The sequence below is a fragment of the Phascolarctos cinereus genome, unplaced genomic scaffold (genome assembly GCF_003287225.1).
Source record: "Phascolarctos cinereus isolate Bilbo 61053 unplaced genomic scaffold, phaCin_HiC Scaffold_7;HRSCAF=346, whole genome shotgun sequence".
Classification (NCBI taxonomy): domain Eukaryota; kingdom Metazoa; phylum Chordata; class Mammalia; order Diprotodontia; family Phascolarctidae; genus Phascolarctos; species Phascolarctos cinereus.
Window position 1 is genome coordinate 119,636,292 of NW_027556180.1, and position 23,324 is coordinate 119,659,615.

The 23,324-nt window shown below is 35.7% G+C and overlaps 1 long non-coding RNA gene across 1 annotated transcript in view; it reads right to left on the reverse strand.

Annotated features, from left to right (window-relative positions):
* The window catches only part of LOC110212486 (uncharacterized), a 523,454-nt gene that overhangs the window by 225,127 nt on the left and 275,003 nt on the right, over nucleotides 1–23,324 (reverse strand). Inside the window, exon 3 of the long non-coding RNA XR_002325678.2 lies at nucleotides 3,171–3,253. This is a non-coding gene — a long non-coding RNA (uncharacterized LOC110212486). The remainder of the gene's footprint in view (nucleotides 1–3,170; nucleotides 3,254–23,324) is intronic.

The window sequence follows — 23,324 nt, forward strand, 5'->3', positions numbered from 1 at the left end:
AAGCTATTAAAGGGACTTTTTCTTCCAGTAAGAAAGATGCCTCAGTAGTCTTTTGAAGAATTGGCTATCAAAATGTAATCAATAACTTCCAGAAATTCATATGTAATCTCTTGATTTTTTCCCCTTTAAGTTGTAAACTAGTTTATATGATTGCAGGAAAAGGTTTGAGATAATCAATTGTAGTCTTGCCAGTGGAGATGGCCCTGGGTGGGAAGCTGGGAAACCAGGCTTTGTCCATGGCTCTGTATCTGGCTTACAAGTCTCTTTTAATTTCTTTGTAGCTCAGTTTCACCATTGCATAAATTGGGAAAATATTTTTCCCCACTAACTTGTAAGGGTTAATGACAATGCTGGAACACTCATAGTGCTTGGCCCAAAAAGGCCAGCTGCATAGGACTCTCTCTCCAATGGGGGAGATTGATTACTCAATGTCCCAAGCCTGCATGGGGGTAGGTAGTATTAGTGGGAACAGGAGTAAGTAAATAGGGACCTGATCTCTTCTGGCTTCCAACTTCAAGAGGGAAGATGTGTGATTCTAACCTCTTGAACATGAAGGAAGAAAGATTCTGGGTAGAAGCCAACATTTAGAATTTCAATCTTGTCCTATTTCAAATCTGTTATACTAGAGACTTTGAGGAATTTCCCCTTGGGTGGCATCTCTATCTTTTGTTGAGCTGAGTGATATTATTATGAAAGGGAGAGCTCATTCAGTCTAGATTGTCTGGCATATATTTTTATATGTATACTTGCTCTGATTTATGTTTTGCTCTTGACTGAGATAAATGAGTTTATTTGCTATTTGCTGTGTATGTTCATTGTGGAACTTGCTTCTGATAGGAAGGGCGTCAAGTCCTGGATATTGCTTCCCCATTAAGGAACAAGAGTCAGGAGTTTAGCATGAACCTAAAAATTACTTTTCCTAAATTAATACTATCTAAAGAATTAGATAGATAGAACTATAGACGAGTACTCTTTCTCTCTGAGGAGAGCAGAATGGCCAACTTCTGGTGCCAATCTCCTGCTTCCCACTCTGGCAGGAATGAAGTATGCAGAAGTGTGGAGGGAAGAGATGATGGTGATGTCTATGCTTGTCTTCTTGCAAACCATCTCTAGAAAAACTTTTGTATACATACATAATCTGCATACAGCAAGCTACCACACTCTTACACACTCATACAGACCTGCAATCTCATCTAGTTTGAAGTTTTTACCAACAATGCAGATCACAACCTATCTATGCTTCTCATCCTATGCAACCCTTGTCTGGGTCCTTCCATAAGATTGCCACAGTGGGATCCATCCAATGTGCTGGGAACCTTCCTCACTTCCTCTTTTTCTTTCTTTTTTCTTTTTTTTTGTTTGGCTAGGCAATGGGGTTAAGTCACTTGCCCAGGGTTACGTAGCTAGTAAGTATCAAGTGTCTGAGGCAGTCCTTCTGACTGCAGGGCCAGTGCTCTATCCACTGTACCAACCTAACTGCCTCCCTCACTTCCTGTTAACATCATGAGCTTCCCAGTGGAGCCTATGGATTTTCCATTCCTTACTTGGCCTGTGTGACCATCTTCCTGAACTTCCATACTTTTCTTTGATGACACCTTTTTATTATGCTTCTCTTTCATCATGACCTGTACAGTCTATTCAAAATAACATGCATTTATTATTTATTAAGTCACATTTGTGTAGTATAGAATCATAGGGGTCATGGATTTAGAACCAAAAGGAATGTCATAGTCTCCATTGACCAGCCTCCTCATTTTATGGGTGAGGAAACTCAGGCCTAATAGAGTTAACTGTCTTGACCAAAATCATATAAGTTGTATATGTGAGAGAAAGGAATTGAACTTACGTTTTGGTGTTGAATCTATGATCTTATGGTGATTTTTTGTTGTTATTGTTGTTGTTTTTTTTGGGGGGGTTGGCAATTGGGGTGAAATGATTTGCCCAGGGTCACACAGCTAGTAAGTGTCAAGTGTTTGGTCTGAGGCCCCGTTTGAACTCAGGTCCTCCTGACTTCAGGGCCTGTACACTATCCACTGCACTACCTAACTGTACCTGATCTTATGTTTTTAAGATCAGCCATTTTTACCACACTGCATCTTGAGAAGGCAAGCTATCTGGACAGGAAGGATAACAGTTGGGTCCATATTTAGCAACTAAATTTAAAGAACAGGGAACTAGGATATAGGCTTTCTGAAGCGTCGTTGATACTTTTGCATGACTCTGAAGGCCACATATGAAATTCATGTTTCTGTCATCAGAGGTAATTTAGGTGTGATGATGTACATGATTCTTTTCCCTCTAAATTGAATTTACTGGTATGTGATGGCACAGAGACAGCCTAATGAAGTGAATCACAGCTTGGCAAATCATTCCAGAAATAGTCATGGGAATTAAAACAACAACAACAACGACTCAGCTTTGCGAAAGTGAGAAGAATGTGAGCCAATCCTGAGTGACTTCCTTTTCACACACACAAAAATAAATAATAAAACAAAATATGGAGAAGGAAAAGGATGAAAATTTGATACATGAAATTCTTAACTAGATGACTCCAAATTCCATTTCCTAAGAGGAAAAGAATCAATAACCAGAGAAGGTTTTAAGTGTTTTACTGATTCCAGATGCTAACTGTTCTACACTATAAAGTCCTACTTTACTGCATCTCTCCCTGGCAGAGAATTTATCTATTATCGCTCAGGTTGAGGAAACATCCTACTACTGATTTGGACCTGTATATTTTTCCACAGGCTTTTGCGTTCCCCTGCTTGCTTTTTGCTAGCATACTGCATACAGTAATCATATTGCCATAATTGTAATCAAACCACTTTTTTAATTAGTCCCCAACCCAGGGCTCCCATCTACACCCAGCATTTTAACTTACTATGCAGAGATGTAAAATATATCTCCATGAGTTAACAGTAGTATCATAAATACTCCATTATGGGATATTAATGAAAGGGACTGCCAAGGTATCCATCGTGGTAGCATAGCAAAGGGCCCATAAAAAGACAATAAATCAAGGACTCTTAACGACTGATCCACTGCACTTCCTATTATTAAAAACGGGACCCAGGTTAGATATATTGTTCTAGGTTCTAAGAGAACCACCGGGATGCTGATACACAGAGCAGAAACAGCCAACGTAAGGACAGTGAAGACTGCCCACTTACCCTGATGGACTCCTGACACCTTTATGTGCAGTGGAGATCCCTTGCACTACCAAGACACATCTGTTAGCTCCTCTCCATATGGTCTGTGAAAAGATAGAGGGAGGGGGAAGTGAACAGGTTCACTGTAGATGGGGTGGCTGTGAGAAGACCGAAGGATGTCACATTCTGAACAACGGTTGGCATTGTCATGCCCCCCAAAGCACTCATTTGTCACACTGTGTATGGACTCGACTGAGCAAGCAGTTGGATAATCAGTCTGCAAATGATGAATCCCCAGGGTCAGTCCCTGCTTTGTGCTTAAAGCTGTGTCTGTGTTCTCTGGTCCAGGTAGGGAATGTCTGTTCTACACACAGCACCCCTCTTCATTCTTCTGCGAAACACAGCCAAAGCAGGGTTTCATGGTCTGGCATTTCCTCAGAAGGAGGGCCTCTTTAGAAACATCAGAATGAGACACCATGGGGAATTTTAGCCTCTGGATGGGCTATAAAATAAATTCTTCAACAAAGACTATTTGCATAATGAAACTGTATCATCCACGGGAGATTTGGAAAATAATTGTCATGTATAAAACTAAACTACAGCTTAAAAACATGTTTTAGGGGGCAGATAAGGGAAGACTCCTAAATCCACATAGGGTCTTTCTGCTTGCCTTGGCTCCATTTCAGAATCCAGTGAGCTCATTAGAAAACAAAAGCTGTTTGCTCTTTCATCTGTGGACCAATTTTCATGATTTATCGAAGGTACCCTCCGATCTCCCCCTGGCCTCCTCCTACCCCGCCTTTACTTCGTAACCCATATTTCCAGATGCTCCTGTAACCTGCACTGTGGCAGTTAGTCATCAGGGAGCTGTGAGTCTCACGTACACCTTCTGACATGCAGTGACAACTGGCTAGCTCAGTCACCACTGACCTCTCCTTTAGAGGTAAGCAGTAGTTTCCTAAACAGAGTAGATTGTCCCTACTCATTCCTCCATCAAGAAAAGACCAAAGAAAAAAGATGAAGCAGAATTATGAAGCTTCCCGTCTATGTTTTCTTACTTATGGTTGGTACTATGTGAGGAACTCGGGATGAGATTTCTAAAGGGCAAATGTTTTTTTAAAAGACGTTCAAAATTTTGCTCTCTGGATTTTCAACACATTGCAATGACTTTCAAGGCCCTTGCTGCTCATTTTAAGTTGATTCTCTGAAATATGGGAAATTCTTTGTTATAATTTATAGGATCATACATTAAGAGTTACAAAGGACCTTAGGGGCCGTCTAGTGCAACCCCTTTGTTTTATTGATGAGGAAACTGAGGCCCATCATAGTAAAATGCCTTGCTGAAGGTCACAGAGATAGTAAACGATAGAAAAAAGATTCAAATGCAGGTCCCTTCATTCCAAATCCAGCCTGCTTTTCCACAGTTTTACACTGCACTAAAACATTCAGATTAAAGTTAAAGCATACTTTTAAGTGTAAATTTTAAATTTAAATTACAATTAAATTAGACTTAATTTAATTAGAATTTAAACTAGAATTCAAAATTCTAATAAATAGCATAACTAATGTTGTAATTTCAATAAGTATTTTCAGCTATTGTACATTTATTCTTAGTCTGTAAGAAAGACCTAAGTTCAAATCTGGTCTCAGACACTTACTAGTGGAGTGATCCTGTTTGCCTCAGTTCCTCATCTGTAAAATGAGCTAGAAAAAGAAATGGTGAACTGCTCCAGTACCTTTGCCAAGAAAACCTCAAGCGGGGTCACAGAGAGTCAGACATGACTGAAAATGACAAAAACAAGAAGAAGCAGTCTTGGACTGACCTTTTGGGGCACAATTCTGGGCCCTACTTGCAGAGACATTTGCATGTAGTAGAGTCAGAAGAGAACTATATTTGAGCCCCAGTCCTTATACTTACTAATTTTCTTACAATGCGCGAATAACTAAACCAGTCTGAGCCTCAGTTTCCTTAGCTATAAAAAGGGAATAACAGTACTTCAAATACCTACCTCACAGGGTTGTTACTATTTTTTAAAAGTGCTTTGCAAACCTTAAAGGGAGATAAATATGTATATATGTATAAACACATACACATATGTACATATGCATGTGTATGCATATGTATGTGTAAGTATATATATATATATATATATATATATTCATGTATATATTATTATCACAGCACTGAATCATCACTATCATCCTAAAAATACTGACACAATTGATTGCAAGGTACCAGATTAAGTGTTTAAATAACAGAAATCATTCAAGGAGTGTTTTTACAGAGTTGAATTACCATGTATAATACTACATACATTTTTGCTCCCTTCTCCCAACCCTAACCACCTGCTTCTGGATGCAAGAAGGGCTTGAGGGGCCTTTAATTCTCTCTTCTCCTCTATGAGTAGATGATTAAAGGAAATTGCCACTTAAAATGATCAGCGACTCCACACCGCTGTGTGTGTCTGTTACCACCACCAACCACCTCAGGAAGTACAGACCTTGTGAGCTGAGCTTTGGGCTCGCGTTCAACGTGCAGAATAGAGCCCCTTCAAGTAATTGGTCATTATGATATATTTAGAGTTATTCCTTTCATTATTATGGGTACTGAAGATGTAGCCAATATCCAATTACTGATGTGCTTTAAATTAGAATGGTTTGCTATAAACTGCTAAGTTGGTCTTGCATGGTCTAGTGGAAAGAACACTGGGAAAAGAGTTAGGGTCTAACTCATCCTCCACTGTTGATTTGCTATATGATATCAGACAAGTCATTAAAGAAAACAAATAAGTCTGTGCCCATTATGTGTATGCCACCGTACGAGATGCTGGGGGGGATACAAAAATGAATATAATTTGATGCTTGCCCTCTTAGAGCTTACAGTCTGCTAGTACAGGCATCCTTTCATCTGCCCATACTTGGTAATGTGGTGGAAATGATGATGGACTCCAACCTACCAGAGAGAGGAGTGTTGCAAGATGTCCCCAGTTCTCCATTCTGCTTGGTAATGTCACAGTTACTAAATGACTCCCTATAGCTATGTTTGCAGTTCTACAATCTTTCCAAAATGTCATAGTTAACCCCTGGTTATTGATTGATCTCTTTAAGACTAGTAGATGCATTACTGAGCTAAGAATTCCCCCATAGAACAGGGATTCTTAACCTTTTTTATGTCATAAGACCCCCTTGGCAGTCTAGTGAAACCCGCGACCCCTTATTAGAGTGATGGTTTTAAATGCATAAAACAGAATACAAAGAGTTACAAAAGAAATCAATTTTATTGGAAAATTTCAAAAAACAAAATCACAGACCCCCTACTTAATTGAGAGCTTCTACCTTATAATCTATGATCTCTCTCTACCCTAGAGCAACACCGTGTAAGTGTTTCTGTTGGTTTAGCTTTGCTGGCATTCCAAAGCCAAGGCCGAAAGATCCTAGAAGTCCTGGCATCTCAATATAGTTGGGGTGCAACTGTATCCACCAATGGAAGAGGTTGCCCTCTTGGTTCTAGGCTACTTAGGTCTTTTAATAAATCTTCTTGCCTTATTTTGTCATGTGTAGGATAGTAAGTCATTAAAAGATTGTTCAGAAGAGACCTGATAGATGGGAAAGGTGCAGAAATGTTGAAAGAGGCATAGGCACACTGCATTATTTCCTTTTCTCCTACATACACACTCTACTTAGTTAATACCAGAAGCAGCTGGGGAGTTCCAGATAGAGTGGTGGGCCTGGGGTCAAGAAGACTTGAGTTCAAATATGAACTCAGACATTTGCTAGCTGTGTGACCCTAGGCAAGTCACTTAATCAGATAGCCTCGGTTTCGTCATATGTAAAATAGGAACAATATCTCGCAGAGTTTTCATAAGGATAAAATGAGAAAATATTTGTAAAGTACTTTGCAAACCCTAAAGCTTTATACAAATGCCAGCTATTACTTATTCATAATTTATTATTTATATAAATTATTATTATTGCTATATTTTGTTGTTGTTGCTGTCCTTCTGCTTTGTTGTCATGCATATGATGAGAGCAGAAATCCACCAAATATCCAAATCAGTGACCTTGTTCTGGCTGAATAGTTCATCATAATTTCTTTTTGTTTTTTTGAGTAATTGTTTGCAACAGATCATTTGAATTGAAGTCCCTCATTAACCTCCTGGCACCAGACTCCAATGAGCCCTTGCCACTGACCCTCCTGACTTCCTCAGTAGGCTGTTAGCTCAGCCCCTGACCATTCCATCCTATTTTGCAGAAATGATCTGGAGAAATAATGATAATAAAAATAATGATGATAATAATGAAGAAAATGATGATTAGCTAACATTTGTATAATATTTACTATGTGCCTGGCACTGTGCTAAGTGCTTTATAAATACCTCAGTTAATCCTCATGACAATTCTGGGAGGAAGGTGCTATTATTACCCTCATTTTAGAGTTGTAGAAAGTGAGGCAAGCAGAGATTAAGTGACTTGCTGAGGGTCACACAACTACTAAATGATTCAGGGCTGGATTTGAATTCAGATCTTTCTGATTCCAGGTCCAGGTTGGCACAGAAATGAGATGCGAGGCTTTTTATTATACTAGTGCTCCCCTAATTCTGGGCAAGGCTAGATTGTACTAGAAGGACAGCAATGTAGTATTTTTTTTTCAAATTTAAAATTTAAAAAAACTGAATTTCTAGTCAAAAGATCTACATTTGGATCTTTGCTCTGCTGCTGACTTCCTGTGTAATCTTGGGCAGAAAACTTCACCAAGTGATGATATGAATTGCCCAGGGTCACAGAGGGAGTCAGCAGCACAAATTCCTTGTAAAATGAGATTGGACTAGTTAATATCTAAGGTCTTTTTCGAGTTCCAAATCCTATGGCACTTCTGTTGGTTAGAAACCAGAATTAATAATGTGTTGTTATCTTGCTATTTTGTATGTGCGCATGGACATGTTGCTTGAGGTTAGGGACAGTGAACCATTTCTATTCTAGTTGCCACAGCACAGAATAGAGTCCTGGCCTCATGATAAATATTCAGCAAATTCTAGTTGGGTTAAATGGAGTTATTATTCTTTTCCAGCAGAAATCTAAATTCTTATTTATTGTATGCTACCATCATAATCAGATCCAGATATAAATCTTTGCATCTCCCTCTTCCTAGCAATCAGGAAGGAGGTAAGAATTATGGAAAATTCCATTCTATTAAAATTTATATAATTTAAAAATAATTTTAATTATATAAATTATATAATATATGAATATTCATATATTTATCTAATATGTAATTTATATAATTTAAAAATAAAATTCATAGAAAACTCCATTCTATTAAAAGTCCGGTTAGTGTATACGTCTTTTGGACTGTGTCTCAGGAAACCTCTAACTTTACAAGTCCAGTATGGCTTTTTAGCAAGTATGAACTGGGAAAGGCTATCATTTGAACAAATATCTATCTCCTTGATATAAAACCAGAGAGAGATAAAGCAGAGAAAGGAAACTATCAACATATCACATAATATTGAGGCAAAATATCAAGTAAAAGTAAAAGCAAAAAGAACATTAGGAATATATTGTGTAATATTCCTCATGACAAGATTTGATTAAAACTAGAAAGATTAAAAAAATAAGAAATATGAATCAATCAAAAACAAAAATGAAAATCAAACGATTATTTTAATAGGCACAAAAAAAAGCCTTTGACAAAACATAGTACTTCTCTCTGTTAAGACACACAAAAAAGCAAAAAGCTTTGCAAAAAGAATCATTCCTTAATATTTCCTAAAGTATTTATGTGTACACACAGGTATATACACACTTATATGTGTTTTGGTATACACTGATTGACGGGTCCAAACTAAAGCTTCCCCATTGAACTACCTGTCAGAATCTAGTCTAGTGGTGTCAAACTCACACAGAAACTGGGAACCACTAAACCATACATAAAGATTCCTGTAGGCGACATATTGACCTAGAAATCACATATTAACATTATCTATGTTTTACTGTCTCTTTTTTTTTTTAAAGTATTTTTCAATTATATTTTAATTTTGTCCAGCCTTAATGGGGAGTATTGTGAGTCATTGATTGTTTGACACTTCTGGTCTAGACAATAGATATTCTTCATCCACTTGTTTTTTTCCCATGGGATAATTAGGCAAAACTCTTAAAATAATTATAGTTCTCATTTAGGAAGCTCTGCACTACTACTGGATTTCATGCAATTAGCAGAACACTATATGCAAACAAGAATCTCTGTAGTTACCCATTTATCAGGAAATCCTCCTTAACATGAACGCTATCCTAGATCTCCTCCACAGCAGTAGCAAACCCTTCTTGCAAATATACATCTCTATTTTATTTAGTATTTAATAGTAATGTTCAAAATGTTATTAAAATTACTTGTATTTTGTATTTCAAGGAATCCTGAACAAGGCTTAATTTGTAAAAAGAAATTATAAAGTAAGAGCAGAAATAAGTAGAAAAGTATTTAAATTGATAAATTTAGTGGTTACTGACAAGCCATTAGCAAATCTAATTTTTTAAAAAGAGAGAAAAATGTGAATTTGAAAAATTATATATGGAAAATGAGATTAAAAATTAAAAAATAGATTTTTTAAATTATAAGAGAATTTCTACCCACAGCTACATTCTAAAATATGAGAAAATTTAAGGGAAATGGTAATTATTCACAAAAAAAAAATAAACTGCCAAACTTGACATCACAGAAAAGGAACATCTCTAAGCAGACCAATCTCCAGGAGGAAATAAGACAAGTCATTAAAAAATCTCCATAGTAAGCAAAAAGGAAAACCTGGAATATTCAAGTTCACAGTATGATTCTTTCAAATTTTGAAGAACAATATCCCTATGTTACATACATATTCATAAATGTACAGAAAGCCAAGGGGAGAAATGTGGTATTGATTTTAAAATGAAGCAAAATAACACTAAAAAGAACTTATAGTACAATATTGCCAATATAGGTGCAAAAACATTAAGTGAAGTATTAGCCAATAGAATATAACAATGCAAAAAGAAAAGTATTCATCATGACCAAACAGAGTTGAAATCAGATATACAACACTGGTCCAACATCAAAAAGACTATGAATATAATTTCCCCACCCCCCAAAATATAAGACACTAACAAACAAACAAAAAAATACCTTTTGGTCATATTTCATAAGATATAATAAAGCCTTTAATAAAATTCAATATGCATCCATAATAAGAGATAAAAACTGATAGATATTTTATTGAGGACTTTTTTCCTTAAGATAATGAAAAACTTATCAACCTTAATCCAACAATCAATATGATATACAGTTGAGAAGCATTAGGAGCAGTTCCTCTAAATAATAAGTACAAAGTGAAGATTCCCATCTTCACTGGTTTTATTTGATATGGTATTGGAAATTCTAGCAATTGTAGCAAGGCAGGAAAAATATATTAGCAGGATTAACATTGGAAATAAAGATTTCAAAATGTCATTTGCAGATGACATGACAGTATAACTTGAAAATCCAATCACTTCAGCCTAAAAAATTATGAGATAGTAAATGAATTCAGCAGTCACTAAAAACAAGATTAATACAGAAAAAAATTGGCATTCTTATTTAATCATAATAAAAATAAAGAAAAGGTAATAAAAAAAAAAAAAGGTTCACAAGAGCAACAAAAGCCCTAATATTTGGAAATTAACCTACACAGGAATATGCAGGAGCTGAAAAAAAAAAAAGGACTATAAAACTACAATGACCATAATAAATGAAGACCTAAACATCTGGAGACACATTAAATATTCACATTAAATGGGTGGGATTTTTCTTTTCAACTAAGCCTTCCTATACCAAAATCTTACTTTCCTAATATAGATTGGTACCTGCCCTGAAATTTATAACTGTAAAGAATTGCCTGGGACACTGGAAGTTAAGTGACATGGTCACCCATCCAATATGTATCAGAGTTATTTGAACCCAGGTCTTTCAGATTCTGAAGTTGGATATCTATCCATTATTCCATTAATTTAATAAAAGTGATAATATTACTCTACAAGAATCTATGTTTATTGCAATACCAAAGAATATCAGAGGTCTTCTTTATGGAACTAGACATAATCATAATGAAAATTGTATTGAAAAATAAATGAATAGCAAGAATATCAAGTAGTATACAGAAAAGAAAAACAAAATGGCTATAATTAAAACTGGTACTAAAGAAATAGAAAAATAAATCAATGAAACTAAATATATATGTACATATATGTATGTGTATGTATATATACATATAGTATATATACATACTGTATGTGTGTGTGTATATATGTGTATATATATGTGTGTGTGTATATATATATACATATATATATATGTAGTGTGTGTGTGTATGTTGAACATCCAATCCAATGTATAAAAAAGTATGAGCTTGACAAACCTCTAGAAAATAAAAACTAAGTGGAAAAAATGTACTATTTAACAAATGTACTTGAGAAAATTGGTTTGCAATTTTGATATAAAAAGTATTTGGACCCAAATCTTATATCACTTACTTCAGTGAATTCCAGAAGAATGAGAAATTTAAACATTTTCCAAAGAACTATAAAAAATGGAAAAATACAAAATAAAATGTTTTTCTAAATTGTGAAGAGACTTCTTTTTATTCAGTAAATGAAAGGAATTATTGGGGACAAGATCACTGGGCTTGACTATATTAAAATAAAAATATATATGTACATATATATGTATATACAACACCACAATTTAATTAAAAGGAAAAAAGAATGGATTGGGAAAATATCTATGCCTAACATGACAGAATAAACATTGATATATGAAATATTTAAGAAACTTATGAAATTAGAATTATAACTGCCAGTCCACAATGGATAAATGGTTAAGGGATATATAAACAGATAATTTTCAAAAGTTAAAACACAAATGATTTATGATCACTTGGAAAAATGATCAAATTCACTAATAAAGAGAAGAAAGAATAACTTTGAGAAAACATCTCAGGAAGCAGCATAATACAATAGGAAAAGTAGTGACTGACATCAACTGATGCTTAACTTATTACCTCTGTCACTTAACTTTTCTTGGCCTGAAGATTCCTCATCCATAAAATGGGATTGGAATAGTTGGAAAAGTCTTTAGAAAATATTTAGAAAGTGAAGGATAAACACCCACAAATAATTTTTTAAAAAAAAGACTGAAAATCTCATTCATTATGGAGCATGGTAAATTTTGAACTGAGCTACATTTAGTAGCCAATGTTAGTATTTCTGCTATAACCAAATGATTGTTTATCTATATTCCAAGGGCAGGTTGGCCTTATTTGTAGAGGAAAAAGTGTAGTGACTCAAGGAATAACTCTCCACATTCCAGGTTATTGGACACAATGAAGTGTTGCTTTACTTAAAAAAAAAATGAAGACAGGATACAATGCAAGGGGAAAAGAACAGAAGTCACAAATTGTAAATAATTCTTGAGAAAAAGTGAGAGAATAGAAAAATATCCCAGAGTGGGAGAGGGAAAGAAAAGTAAAAATGTTTCCTTGAAGCTAAAAAAAACAAAAACAAAATCAAATTTTAGCCTCTTCGTGAACAGGTGATTGAGGTCTAAAAAGGCTGTTGTTTGCCTTCCAAGGAATGATAAAGTAAAGCCACAGAAACTATCAAACAGAATGTAAGCTACTAGTGGGTAGGGATTGGCTCAGCCATGTATTTGTATCATTAGGTCTAATGAAGTGCCTGGGACATGTTGCTTGTTGACTGACTGATTAATGAAAAATAATTTAGTAAGAATCAAAGAAAAAAAAGAAGAATAATACTCTTTGCTCAGGAAAACAGAAATAGCGATTTATCAGCCTGATGATAACAGAGATATCTGTTGTCTTCTTGGGCATGTATGTAAGACATAACAGAGTAATTACTGTGACTTCATTATATTGTAAGGTTTTTTTTGGGACAGGGGTTCCATATTTTTGTACCCCCAGTTTAGCACAGTGTCTGGCATTTATTAGGCACTTAATAAATGTTTGATTGATTGGTCAATGGACTTGTCAGAATGAATGACTACTATCTCCTTCTGGTGATTCATGTGGATACAAATGATTCTTACAGAAAGAGCTCAGAAAGTATTGTCAAAGTTTATGAGTCTTGGGCAAGAAACTGAAAACTATAGAGTATGAATGATGTTTTCCTCATTGCTGTCTATTAAAGGCAAGGGATGCAGAAGAGGGGGAAAGTGATTTTACAAGTTAATAGTTAGAAGAGGATTATGTCTGAGCATGAGAATTGGGACTATCGCTTAAAATCCTGGAATGAAATACTCTTGGCCAAGGGAGAAGTGTACCTAACAAAGGCTATTAAAGAATGTAAGAGATAGAAAGAGAAATTTCATTTATAATAACTGTAGACAATATAAAATACTTGGGATACTGCCTGCCAAGACAAAGCCAGGAACTATATGAACCCAACTATAAAACACTTTTCACACAAATAAAGTCAGATCTAAACAATTGGAAAAATATTAATTACTCACAGGTAGACTGAACCAATAGAATAAAAATGATAATTCTAACAAAATTAATCTATTTATTCAATGCCATGCCATTCAAACTATCAAAAAATTATTTTATAGAGTTAGAAAAAAATAAAATTTATCTGGAAGAATAAAAGCTCAAGGATATCAAGGGAATCGATGAAAAAAAATGCTAAAGAAGGTGGTCTAGCCATACCAGATCTCAAACTGTATTATAAAGCAGTAATTATCAAAATAATCTGGTACTGGCTAAGAAATAATGTATTGGATCAGTGGAATAGATTAGGTACAAATCACATTATAGTAAATGACCATAATATTCTAGTATAGCATAAATTCAAAGATCCAAGCCTTTGGAACAAAAACTCATTATTTGACAAAAACTGCTGAGAAAACTGGAAAACAGAATGGCAGAAATTAGGTATAGACCAACATCTCACACCATATACAAAGATAAGGTTAAAATGGATACATGATTTACACATAAAGAGTGATATCACATGCAAATTAAGAGAGCATGGAAGGGTTTATCTGTCAGATATATGGATAAGGGAAGAATTGAGGACCAAAGAAGATACAGAGAGCATTACAAAATGTAAAACAGATCATTTTTGATTATATAAAATTAAAAAGTTTTTGCACAACAAAACCAGTGTAATCAAAACTACAAGAAAAGCAAAAAATTGGGGAAAATTTTTGCAACAAGTATCTCTGATAGAGACCTCATTTCTCAAATATATAAAGAACTGAGTCAAATGTATAAAAATACAAGTCATTCCCTAAATGATAAGTGGTCCAAGGATATAAACAGGCAGTTTTCAGACAATGAAATCAAACTTATCTATAGTCAAATGAAAAAATGTTCTAAATCACTATTGATCAGAGAAATGCAAATTAAAATAACTCTGGGGTACCTCCTCACACCTATCAGATCAGCTAATATGGAAGAAAAAGAAATTTTTGGATGTTGGAGGGGATGTGGGAAAACTGGGACACTAATGCACTGTTGGTGAAGGTGTGTACTGATCCAACCATTTTGGAGAGCAATTTGGAACTATGCCCAAAGGAATATAAAACTGTGCATACCTTTTGATCTGGCAACACCGCTACTAGGTCTATATCCCAGACATCCAAAAAAAGGGAAAAGGATCAATTTGTACAAAAATATTTACAGCAGCTCTTTTTGTGGCAGCTAAGAATTAGAAATCAAAGGGATGCCCATCAACTGGGGAATGGCTAAACAAGTTGTGGTATATGATTGTAATGGAATATTATTGTGCTGTAAGAAATGACAAGCAGAATGATTTCAGAAAAAACCTGGAAAGACTTACATGAACTGATGCATAGTGAAGTGAACAGAACTAGGGGAATGTTGTACACAGTAATAGCTATATTGTACAATGAAGACCTGTGAATGACTCAGCTATTCTTAGCAATACAATGATCCAAGACAATCCCAAAGGACTAATGATGAAGCATACTATCCACCCCCAGAGAAAGAATTGATATTGACTGAATACAGATGAAGCATACTATTTTTTTGCTTTCTTTCATTTTTTTTACTTTTATTCAAATCTTCTTGTACAAAATGAGTAAGTATAGAAATGTTTTACATAACTGCACATGTACAACCTATATCTGATTGCTTACCATCTCAGGGAGGGAGAAGGGAGGGTAGAATTAGGAACTCAGAACTTTAAGTAAAAATGTTAAAAAGAATTGGGGGAAAAAATGTCACTATCTGGACTCACAGGGGTGGGGAGCCTGCTGCTTCAAGACCATATGTGGCCTTCTAGGTCCTTGGATGAGGACTTTTGACTGAGACCAAGTTTTGCAGACCAGATCCTTTTATTGAGGGGATTTGTTCTGTGAAGTTTGGATTCAGTCAAAGGGCTGCACTTGAGGACTTGGAGGGCCAATGTGGCCTTGGGCCATAGTTCCCCACTCCTGCCTTACCTCCTTATTACTTCCCTTCCCCAGACTCCAGGTATTTTGACTTCCTTCATTTGAATATAAGCTCCTTGAGGGTAGAGACAGTCTTGCTTGTTTATATTTTTATCTCCAGGGCTTAGAAAGTATATCATAAATATTCTATCTATCTATGATTCCCACATACAAACATCCAAAGTTTAATCAGATAGCAAGAAGAACTAGAAATCTTAACACAAGGAAGCAAATTTGATCTCACAGATATAAATGAGTATTGGTAGGATGAAACTAATGACTAGAATAAGGTTCTGAATGGGTATACCTTATTCAAAAGAAATATGATAAGTAAAAAGGAGGGTAGGATTACATTGTACATTAGGAAGATTTGCTCATCCAAGTCTTACTGATTCCACCTTTATAACATCTCTCTTATTTTATTTCCTTCATAACCTTTTACCTGGACTATTGTGTTTTTCAGTCATTTTCAGCCATGTCTGACTCTTCATGACTGCTTTTGGAGTTTTCTTGCCAAAGAAAGTGGTTTTGCCATTTCCTTCTCCAGTTCATTTTACAGATGAGAAAACTAAGGCAAACAGGGTTAAGTGACTTGCACAGGGTCACACAGCCAGTAAGTGTCTGAGGCTGGATTTGAACTCAGCAAGATGAGTTCCTGAACTCAGGAAGATTCCAGGCCTGGTGTGAAGCCACTGTGCCCACCTAGCTGCTCAAAGATACTGCAGTGTTTTACCATTTGCTTTTCCAGTGGATTAAGACAAACAGAAGTTAAGTAACTTGCTAAAGGTCACCCAGCTAATAAGTGTGTCAGAAGCCAGATTTTAACTCAGGTCTTTCTGACTCAAAGCCTAGCACTCTACCCACTGAACCACCTTACTGTGGACTATTGTAAAATCCTGCAAATTGCTCTCATTGCCTCAAGATTCTCCCTTCTCTAATACAGCTTTCACGCAACTATCAAAATGATATTCCTGAAGCATGAATAAAACCATGTTATTTCCCACCCAATAAACTCCGGTGGTACGCTATAACCTCTGGGAAAACATACAAAGTATTCTGTTAGGCATTTAAAAGTAATGTGAAGCTACTGGGGTTTATTGAGCAAGGGAATGATAATATTAGACCTGTACATTAAAAAAAATCATTTTGGCAGTGATATGTAAGATGTATTGGAATAGGGAGAAACTTGAGGCATGAAAACTAATTAGGAAGCTATTATAATAGGGCAGGGAGAAGTGAACCTGACTAAGATGCTGTCTACAAAAGTGGAGAGAAAGTGATAGATGTGAAAGATATTCCAGAGATGGTAATAGCAGTCTGGCAACCAATTAGATATGTGAGATGAGTCAAAACGAGGTATTTGGAAGGATGGTGGTCCCCTTGACAGAAATAGGGGAGTTCAGAAGAGAGCTGGGTTTGGGGGGATGAGATAATGAATCCCATTTTAGATATATTGAGTTTGAGATGTCTACAGGACCATTCAGCTTGATATATCCAACAGACAGTTGATGACTTGAAGCCAGAATTCTGAGGAGAGTTTGAGCCTGAATATGTAGGTTTTAAACTAGGTGAAAACTGCACTAAGAATTTGAGGATGTCATGTAAAGATCTTGGAGTGGTCAGCATAGAAATAATAATTAAAGAAATGGGAACTGATGAGGTCACCAAGAGAGAGTGTAGAAAGAGAAGGCCCAGGACAGAGCCTTGTGATACTCCTATAATTAAGGTGTATCTGTGTACGATGATCCAACAAAGGAGACTTCGAAGAAACAAGAAAGTAGAAGAAAGCACTGCCACAAAAGCCTAGAGAAAAGAAAATATTCAGTAGCGATGAGTGGTCAATGGTGGTCAAATGCAACAGAGAGGTCAAGAAGAACAAGGATTGGGAAAAGTCTATTAGATTTTGGGTAAGAATTTATTATTAGCAATTTTTGGAGAAAGCGATTTTAGTTGAGTGATGAGGCTGGAAGGCAGATTAGAATGGGAAAATAACCTTTTCATTGGAAATAACAGAATTAAAATGGCCAAAAGGACATTGATGCTAGAAGATGAGTAATGAGAGAACAACTAACTGCCCTTGATGAATTCATATTAACTGGCTTGGAGAAAGTAGATCCTTAAAGACACTTGCTGGCTGTGTGACCCTGGGCAAGTCACTTAACCCTGTTTGCCTCAGTTTCCTCATCTGTAAAATGAATTGGAGAAGTAAATGGCAAAACCACTCCAGTATCTTTGGCAAGAAAACCCCAAAAGGAGTCACGAAGACTCAGACATGACTGAAAATGATTGAATGACTGTCAGTGATGTTTGAAGGATTATGGGAAATGTAAACAGCACCACAGGACTAGAGAAAGTCAAATGCCCCACCTTTCAAAAAAGCTAAGAGAATTGTGTCTGTGCCAGGTTTAATGTCACATGCCTATAATTCCTACTAATAGAAGACACTGAGGCTGGAAGAGGTCTGAGGTGCCATAGGGCTAAAGCTTTAGACCATTGGACACAACTATGGGCAACCTTTGGAATGGGGAGAAACTAGGCTATTTAAGGAGGGTCATACCAACCCAGAGCAGAAAGAGAACAGGTTAAAGTTTTCTTACAATTGCAGTGAAGATAGCCCAGTGAGTTGCTGTGGTACTTTTTGCTTGGCAAGACAGGTAAACCCAGTGTCAGAGAGTGAGGGAGATGGGGAGAAAGGGACAGATAGATTGAGAGAAAGAGACAGAGAATAGCATCTGCAAACTGCAGGCCAGTAACTTGACTCTGATCATAAAAGCAAAGTTTAGTGCTAGACTAACCTTATCTCCCTAAGTAATCAGAAAAATACTGAAAACATAGTTTACTTAAATTTTAGCAGTTATTTGATAACATGAAATAACATACTATTCTTATTGTATGGAAAATAAAGATATAGTTTAGATAGTAATTCAAAGAGATGGATTCAGAACTGGTTTAATGTTTGGATCCAAAGAGCAACCATTAATGGTTCCATATCAACATGGCAGGAGGTATCCAAGGGATTGCTTCAGAGACCTATGCTTGGTTTTGGTACGTTTACTACTTTAAAATTTAAAAAAAAAATCAATGACTTAAATAAAGGCATGGATAGGATGTTTACTGAATTTCCAGATAAGTAAAAGCTAAAAGAGATGACTATCATACTGGATGACCCACCTAGACTATGTGAGTTGAAAAATGATGAAATTTTGTTGATGGATATGCTTTACAATCATATGATTAGCCTTTCAAGCTGTTTCTAAAGCTCATATCATTGTCAGCATTTATGAAATCTCTTTGTGGTCATTTCTATCTTAATGTCAAAATTCTGCATTCTCTGAATACATTTGAGTGATTTAGTAATCAATGAATCTAAATAAGTAAGACTGTTCACTGTATTATGTATGTTTTAATCAGGGCTTAATTGGCTACACAATGATCCAATCTGAGGGGAATGGGGAAAGTCAGGACCCTAAGATCAAACAGATGCTTATATGTGAGTTGGACAGGGGGAGCAGGAAGGAGTCAGAAATTTGCTCATTAGGAATCCTGGGACAGGAAAAGTCATAGGGATCTGTCATCAGGTAGCAGAAAATGCTCCCAGTGATTGGGGTTCAAAGACAGAATTCCAGTCAAGCAGGAAGCTTTTATTAAGTGTATACTATGCCCAGGCTCTAGAGATGCAAATACAAATGATGAAAATTCCCTTCTTTCAAGAAACTTGCCTTCTAATAGTCTCCTGAAAGGTATCTCGGAAGAGTTAGGGATGACCTAAATCTCAAAGAAACTAGAGTACCAGGGCATCAGATGTGAGGGGACAAGATTGAGATGCAGTTATTAAGATCATAGTGCAATACAGCATAAAGACTGATCATGGAGGGAAAACATAAAACCCTGGGTAATGGAACATAAGGTCCAAACAGGACTAGAAGTAAGGCTATCTCATCGCTGAACTCTGCCTCAGTGTTAAGCTGCTGATTGGGGTTCTTTGTTTTGCTCCTGCCCAAGGAAAGGTCCTGGAAGCTAACAGGTAGAGATTAAGTGGCTACAGCTGTGAAGCTTAGCAGACTAGAAGCCAAACTGATTATTACAGGGGATAACACTAGGAAGATAAATAGGGCCAGGTTGAAGGGAGGGAGGTTAAGCCATTAGATGTTTGTAAATATGAAGCAACACCCTAAGACCACTCTTTTTCTAGGGATTAACCTGTTGGCCCAGGGAAGAATAAATACAGTAGATAAATCACTGCAGAAAAAATAATAGCTTCCGGATTCTCCATGTCATATTCATTAGCAGTTTATATATGCAGATACTGTTTCATTTACATAGTTAGAACAAATCGAAAAACAAAACCAAAAACAAATCCCAAATTCCTGGCTTCCTGTTGCCAAAAAAGCCAGAAGCATAGTGAAGAGAAGCCAGCAACTGCCAGGAGTGGAGTAAGGACACAATCTAGTGGAGTGATGGTGATGGTGGTGGTGGTAGTGGTGGCTAGTATACCTGTTGCATATTTTCTTTTTTTAAAAATAGGCCAATTAAAAAACATTTAGCAGGAAAAAAATGAGGGAGAAAAAAAGAGGAACTCAAAATTATTATTTTTTAGTTCTTAAGAGATGCCTGGTTTCCACTAATGGAAACTTTGGGGTTCTAGTTTTTAAATAAATAAAATATTCTTAATAATTAGTGTTATTATAAAGATTGGAAACAATGGTTATAAAAAAGCAAGCAACTAAAGATAATTTCCCTTTTTTTTCTTCCAGAAAGCTCTTGAGTCTAAGGAGAAAAGACCATATAAGTTATAAAGACAAATCAAACTGAAAAATTTTAATGGTTTGCCTTCTCTGTCTTCAGGTAAAGAAACCTGAGCTTGACTGTTCTATGATGCTTATAGATGTATCATTTGCGTTGATCTTTAACCTAATACAGAAGAGGAATTGCCTTAGATACTCTAGTTTTCTCTTACATTTTAATTATATTAGAGTTCCCAGACTTCTTTTGCTGAAGAAGGTCACGCTGTCACACATATAATCATCTGCTTAAAAAACCTCCAGTTCAAGTGTTACAAGTACAGTGTTTTTATCTTCTAAAGGGATGACTTGAGATGGATAGAAAAAGTATTTTTTTAAACTGCCACTTAATCTCTCGAAGCTAATAAGCAACCATTCCACAAGCTCACTGGTGAACACACACAAGGCCATGCAATTCATCTTAAAGCCATGTAGCATTTGTTTTTGCTTCAGTAGAAGCTAAGTAATGCAAACAAAATTCAGAAAGCTCAAGTGTTTGGAATACAACAACATTAGACCTTAACTGCAATTAATTTAAGGCTACAAACAAAAGCTTTAAGGACACACTCCAATTTGCTTTTAAATAAATCAAACCAAACATTTCTATACAGCCAACAGACATTTACCCTAGGTTTTGGATTTGTTTCTTTTGTTGTTGTTGTTCGGTAAACAGGTCACATTTTATCGCTTTTGGCCAAAGGTAAGATTAACAAAAAGAGTAGTTATCCAGTACCATGTGATCTCCAGACCATGTGATAGACTTAGAATTCTTGAGCTCAAAACTAGATGATATTTCAGAGGTCATTTCAAAAAGGTAATCATTGGACCAATATAGGACCATGTTAACTTAACTGTGCTTTCCAAAATATATTTTGCTTTAATAATTGAGGCAGCTGGTCCAAAAAGATATTTTAAAATTACAGTCTATATCAGACAACAAGTAACTTTTTCAAGACTGTAGACTATTCAGAAGGTTCATGTCTACTTTTCATAAATGCTTTCTTCCAGATATCAGGTTGGGATTCATTGAGTCAGTCCATCAGTTACCTCACCTGAATTTAAGTAGGTGATGAGATGTCATGCCCTGATATTTTCACCAGTTGACAGATTGTATTAATTGGTCAAAGACTTTAGCTTAAGTATAAAAAGTTGATGATCAAATTTGATGCCTTTAAAAGCCATTGGATAAACTGGAGTCATGTTACACAGAAGTGTGATTGGATTGATTGAGGAAATTCAGTCATCCCCTGTGGGTTATTCAATAAAATGGTGAGTCAGTTTAGAACAGAAGGATTCAAGCAAGTGGTAAACCATACGGAAGCCTTCCAGCTAAGTTTCTGAGAAGAAATTGCTTGAGGGGTGGAAGAAAGGGGGAAGAAGAAGAAGAAACCCATCATCAGCCATAGCATCAGTCTCCTTCCCCCTTCTGTTTGCCCATTCTACCCTGGCCAGAGGAACATCATGGGAATTTCAAAGGAGTTGGAGTATTTAGACTTTTCTTCATCATAAGCAGTAGCTAGTATCTACATCAGAAGCCAAAAACAGATGGGACACAGTGAGGAAAGGCAGATTCAAGGAACATAGCAGAAAAGCTACAACATTCCCAAGGGACATGGTCTAAGGACCACCCCCAAGAAAGGGACAAAAGAACTTCCAGCAACCAGAATTTATGAGTTCTTTATTGCACCATGTTCTCTTTAAGCTTGAGTTCATTTCCCACTAAACTCCATAAGTGGGAGAGTGTGGTCATAGTTTAGAGAGATTTTTTTGGTACCAATTATATCACCTCAGTAAATTTCCATTTCTAATAATTAGTGTCTGACTAACTAATTGAAATCAACTGATTACCATGGGGCTTGAGCCCCTAGTGAACATTAAAAACACACTCCTATGTATAGAATGATTTTATATAGATTTTATATACATATATATATATACACATACATAAATGTACATATGCATGTACATATAACATACATTCATGTCTAACAATAGCCATCCCTAGGGCAGGGTGAAGGAAGGAAGAAAAAAGAAGAAAAAGAAAAAAAAAGAAACTTATATGATAAGTTTATCATATATTTAAAAGGAATAGCAGGTTGTATATAACAGATTTGCAGTTTCATGTGTGATTTTTTTTATATTATACTATGTATGGAAATGCTTGTTTGATTCCATAAATTAAAAAATAAATAAATATAAATTTAAAGAAAAAACACTCCTAGGCCTACCCCTGAATTCTGAGGAAAGAATATAGGTGGTTGCCCTCTGAAAACCTGAACTAATAGTCTAAATAGAATTGGGGGAGTAAGTCCAGAGCATGTGCTACACAGAAACAAGCCAAAAGGCCCTAGACATGGTGAACATGAAACAACATCACTAAAAATGAAATTGACTAAAAATTAATTAAAAAAAGAAATTACTGGTTTATGATGTAGAATCATATTGGAAATAGCTGTTTCTGTGTAGTCAGACCCTGAACTATATAGAACAAGGGTCAAAATCAATATGCAATTTTAAAGAAAGAATAAAGATGAAGAGACATTATGAACAATGGAAATATCTTCAACCTGGCAGGTTCAAGTAAGCCATCAATAGCAAAAAAAAAAATTTAAATTTAAAAAGTAAAAATTTTCATCTTAATAATCACCATTTCTTGAAAAAGTTTAATCAATATAAATAGCATCTGTAATGAAAAGACTGAAGAAGCCTAGAAACTACCTAGTCAACAAACACTTGATTTCTTCTTCACCAAGTAGAGAGATATGATAGTAAAAGGAAGCATCTATTTAAAATACAAATTAGTTGGTGACAAACCAAAACAAAAGAGGCTTCCAGAAGATTATGAACAGTATCATGTGTAAAAAAGGAGAAAGCCAGAGAAGTTCAAACAAGTTCCCATAAAAGCATCATGTGAGATCCAAA